The following is a 5,746-nucleotide window of genomic DNA, read 5'->3' on the forward strand; positions in this document are numbered from 1 at the left end:
ACAGCTCCGTCGTGTCGTGCACATCCCGACTTGGGGGTGGTTTTGTGGAGCCACGTGTTTTATTTGGTTTGGCAGCAGGCAGGTATGAGGGTTGGTGCTCAGGTCGGGTTATAACAGGATGTTTTTTGGTAGCGGGTGCGTGGAATTATAACTGCTCTGTTAACTAGCTATGACAAGGAACTGAAGAGGGTTTAGTAATACCCTCGTGCATGTCTTTGCTAACTGGCATTTGGCAGTGATTTTGATTGTTTATGTGTTTTTTAAGTGACATTTATTAAATACAGTCTGTTTAGGTGTGACTGTAACTTACAGCTAAAGACATACATGGGTTTGTATGGATTTGTAGCTAAGCGTGTGCTTTCTGACATTACTTCTCACCTTTGCTTTTGTCCCCCAGCATAAAAGATAAGTTATTTTAACAAACTGTTATTGTCCCTTCTGACTTTACCTGAGGCTTATTGTATAAATTTCACTAGATGTTCCTCTCATTGCAGCTGCTTTGTGCACTCCCAGCCTCACTTCTGTCTAAATCAAGACTGTCTACCACAAAGTTCCTCGTTGTGAGCTTGCTTCTATTTTTTCCCTTGGAAATATAAAAATAAATTAGAAGTGTGAAGGTTATTGTGGCATGTTGTTTTCCACTTGTAGCTAACACAGTTCCCTAACTTGAAAGTGACTTGGTTTAAAATCTACATTAATGTTACTGAGGTGGATTTGTCTAGGATTGGTACTTTTGATAAGTTTCTGAGACATTGTAACTGAATATCTGTTTGTGACCTGGTTACATGTCTTTCCGTCATTTAATGTTCATAGTCTTATTTGGGATTTGTCTGAAAATGTGCATGGGATGTGTATTTGGTGAACAACTCTTGTTCAGCTGTGTCATGGGTGTATATAGTTAGGACTTACTACCATCACTCATACACTATCAAGTGAATAATTGACATAGTAACTTCTCTTCCATACCTTTTTACATGATAAACACACCTTGTGCTTCTGAAAAAATGGATGTTACAACCAATTCTATTTGCTCGAAGGGTTATTTTGTTATATTTTTTTATAGCACTAACGATGGTGTGTTTGTGTATGTGACCACAAAAGACTTGGTTGAATAGATTATATCTTTACGTTGGGAATTGCTTTTGTTGCAAGGGCTTCCTGTCTGCTAACTGTATGTATGGCAGGGAAAACAATTCTTCCCTCACCAGAAGCAAGAAAAACACATACTAGAGAGCTCTAAGCCTTTCCCACTTCAATGTTCAGACTGTGAGGTGCCTAAATATATACGCTGCAAGGAATAGGCATTTCTGGGACTTACAACCTTTGCTCTGTTGAGGCTTAACTCCCTCTCAAGACTTTCATGCTGTTTGCCTGTGTAGGGCAATCTTGACTTTTACCAAAAGGGTCAGTCATTGTGTTCAGAAATAGGAGTTTTACAGCTGGTGTGTATGAATAGTCATAGTATATATGTAAAGCTGTGTTACAAGAGCTTTTCTGTGCAGTCAGGACAGAGGCGAGAACACTAGATATCTTTGCTAATGAGCAGGTATTGTATAGGAGTATAGGAAAATATACATATAAGCTTTTAGCAGTTCGGTATTTCACATCGGTTATTAACTTACTTGCAGGTTCACTTCAGGCTGAATAAATGCCAGGTCAGCTCAGTGAGAGAGAAGGGATCTTGGCTGGTGGTTCCTCTTTACCTTCTCTTAAAGGAAGGCCACACTGTAATATGTTGTTGTGGTGTTAGTACTTTGCTAACTGCACATTAACCTTCATTAGCTCCATGGGTACATGGCCAACATGTGATAGGCCTTATCAGAATATATATTTTTGGTGAGACAATGAAGTGATCCTTGTTTCAGGTCACTGTGTCCTGGTTTCATATCAAAGCTTTCTATATCAACAGCAGTGTCATTTCAGTAAAAAAATCTTATGCGTATCAGCAAAAAGATTCCTCACAGCTGCAATGATCAGCAAAAACAAGAGTTTAAGACTTTGTATTGCACGAGGGTGAGTGATGGGGAAATCCATGTGTTAGCTTGTGTGAAGACATAAGCCTGCGTTAGCCTTAGCAGTCCTGTAGCAAGGCTGGCAGTATTAGGGATTTCTAACAGTGTTTTGAGCTGGAATATTATAGGATTATTGTATTTTAGAAAATATATACTATTCCTCCCTGGTTATCTTCCAAGCCCGTCTTCTGTTTCTACAGAAATAATAGTCTTGTGACAGAATAATGGATTTTAATATTTGTGGGGTTTTTTTCTCAATATTGCTAATCTTGACATAGCTTCAGTTTTCTCTAGTCTCCGCTCTCTCTCTTCCTTTGTAGTTTGTTGTTGGCTTTTTTTTCCCCCCTCCCAGTTAGAGCTGCTGAATTTAGTTCCAGTTAAGATCAAGTGACGTGCTTGAAGGAAAAAAACTTGCCAATAGTTTTTTTTTCCTGTCATAGAGGTGGTGTAATAAGACGTGCGACTTGGGCAAAAAGCAATTCCTGCCCTGAAGGCTTTGAGGATATAAAACAAACAAGGTTAGAGAAGAGAATGAAATGCCAAATCTTGAGTGAGGTGTTGCACACACCTTCATGCAAATCCTACTTGTCAGCAGATACTTCAAGAAGTTGGGAATAACAAAAGCAGACTCAGAGAGGAAGAAAAGTGTAGTGGGAGAAAAAAAAGAAGCTAGATTAAGAGGATCATGGTTGTTCTTTCCTGGGTAGGGTTGAGTAGGGCAAGAAACAGTCAAGGTCATCAGTAAGAAAGTTGTATAGAACTGCAGTCACGTGCTGTTAATTCAGGTGGCGGCATTTGAACAGTGACAGGGTCTGTAGTTACAGGTAATTAAATGTACCTCTGAACTTCAGACCGTGAAGTAAATCACAGTGACTCTTAGTCCAAAACTGCCAGTGTGTGAACAAATCAGATTTGATTTGATTTAAATGATTCAATTAATTTGAATCAAATCAAATCATCAAAATGCCTGAGTGTTCAAAGTCATGTTTCTGAAAAAGTCATACTTTGAAAGGTGTTCCTGAAAGAAATGGGCATGATGATTAGGATATGTGGAGTATGAAATCACAAAGCTGTGTAGTTATCACCAAAATTATGTTCTACATCCATGAGTCAAGTCTTAACATATTACTCAGTTTTATCTTTTAGCTGGAAGAGTTGGGAATGAACATGGCATATTTTCAAACTGGCAATATAATATTCAGATGTCATAATAATAACCGTAATATTCTTATTTTTTCCACTGACACTTGTCCAGAGTGATTTGCCTTCTGAAATATATTTGCAACTAGTGTCCTGTCTGAGTCAAAATAGAAATGAAAAGACTCAATTTGGAGTTGACTGTTATTACTATAACTCACAAGTGTTCTTTAAATTCCCTTCTTCCAGTTAAATTATTCATGAAGACATCTGCTTTGATTATTTGTCCTACTGTTTTACACGTTTATGCTTTCTGATAATTGCATCAGATTTGCAGTTGATTATTAGAATAATTTATATTAATTTACAGAGTAATAACTGAACTTTCTCTTGTAAAGCAAGCCAAATAATCTTACAAGCTGTGTGTCTGTTTGAAGACTTCGCTGTACTACACCAGTAACAGAAAATCAGCCAGTACGTGGTTGTAAATGAATTTGGCACAAGATGGATGGAAGAGTAAATAACAAGGAGAACTGGTAACAACTGGTGAACTGATTTGCTTTCATTTTCCTTTGCAGTTTTGGGCACACTCATCTGTAGAAACTGTATGGATCCATCTCTTCCAATTAGTTTAATTTTGTTGGAGATGCCTCATTATAACACTCAAGCTTTTAAGCTCTGAAATAGCAGAATTTAGTTTCTGGAAGGCTGAAAATTTTTAATCTAATTAAAAGTGAGCAACTTGATGGCTTGTGATGTATGTATGGCAGTAGATAAGATGTTGACTCATGTATAAATGATAAAATACGTATTTATTAATTAAACTTCTTTAAAGTGTTTCTCTGAAATATTGAGGGGAAAATAAATCAGAAGGCATCCAACAACAGACTGAGGATCTCATTTTGCATTATTTAAAATAACACAGTTGCTATTTTAATGTGGAAAAAGCTAGAAGATTCATGAGTTGATGATGAATTATATAATATTTCAGTAAATGATTTGTACTCCATTTCAGTAGAAGTTACTTTTTAATTGATTGAAAGTGATCTTTATCATTTTCACATCTTTAGAACTGTTCTAGTTCAGGGATGTCAAGTCAGATTTTCTGTAGTGTACAGATCTTGGCTTTATGATAAAGGAAGAGTATGATAATTAAGTTTCCCTTCAGAAAGGTGTGCCTCTAAGTGCACAAGCAAAACCTTGTATGCTTGGATGTTACTAGATGCATAGATATATACGTAGTTTAGGTGATTGCATATTGACCTTTCAAAATCTCCATGTCCAGGGTTTTTGTCCTGTTAGTTGACAAGTTTCTTGTTAGAATAACAAAACCATTTGTAAAATTATTGTCACCCCAAAAAGGGCCAAAATGTCCTCCCCCCAACTAGATGTGCTGCTTCATTCTTATTGACCCAGACTTTTTAATTCTCCTGTTCTTGCAGTGAATGGCTGAAGTACACACAAAGGTTTTAATGACGGGCAGGGCAAATGAATGGTAGTGAATTCTGGTAATTATGTGGTGCCTATTCTTTATGCAGCTGATAAAGTAGTAATCAAAGGTCCATTTGCAATTTAAGGTGGTTTCCATATAAAGCTGTTCCTTGAATAGATTATTTCTTACTTGAAATTCTATAAAATGAGCCTTATTCAGAGTTACTGCTAGTTACCAGTATATTCTTGTGCTAATAAATGTTATTAGCAGTATCTTGCTTCTGGAACACATAGGAAAATTCCCTGGAGACTCGAGAAGAAGGTGTTTCTTTTCCAAATGGTCAATTCTGAAGCAGAGGAAAATGTTTATTTCATTTGTGTTCTTAGGTACTGTTAAATACAGCTGCTGATGGAGGAATTTGGATTGAAACTACTGTGGGGTTTTTCATGTACAGCCTGCACTCTTAGATTAACTCCAAGAAATGAGGCAGTGGGAACTGAGAACAGTTTTGTGGAGGAGGGAGGGTGCGAACTGTAGTGTCAGTTAAAAGTCAAGAGTTGGATCAAGGGGATGCTGGAGTAAGTATCTCTTCATACTGCCCTTGGCAAGAGCCCACACTGCATTAATAAAATGTGCAACCCTCTTACTAGATCACTCATAACTTACATGTGTAAGTACAGCAACATGATTAAATTTTTTAGTACTACAATAAATCTTTGTTCATGCTTAGAACTTCCAGCTTGGTTTTACAGTGCTGGCTTTTCTGTATCACCTCACTTTGCTTCTATCTGTTCTTTCTTCCTTTTCAACATTGAATCCCTCATTTCTGTCCTTCCTGCATTTTTGGTTGGTGGTTTGGTTTTGTTTTCTTTTCCCTGAAGGTAGACGTTCCTTTCTCAGCTTAAGTTATATTGGAATTTGTCTCTGGCTGTGTGTGAGTTGGTTTTTCTGTTTATTTTAGCTATGCATGGATTATTTACATGGATTATTTTAGCTATGCATGGATTCATATGTGTAAGAACACATATGAAGTAACAAAAGGGAATTTCCCAGTTTACATTTGTAAATCATAGGGTAAAAAGGTGTAAAGAAGATTTGGCAAGAAAGTCCTGGGATTAAAAAAATTATAATTGTTTCAGCTGTCTGTATTTTGTTTTAGATTGTG

The sequence above is a fragment of the Antrostomus carolinensis genome, unplaced genomic scaffold (genome assembly GCF_000700745.2).
Source record: "Antrostomus carolinensis isolate BGI_N321 unplaced genomic scaffold, ASM70074v2 scaffold44278, whole genome shotgun sequence".
Taxonomy (NCBI): domain Eukaryota; kingdom Metazoa; phylum Chordata; class Aves; order Caprimulgiformes; family Caprimulgidae; genus Antrostomus; species Antrostomus carolinensis.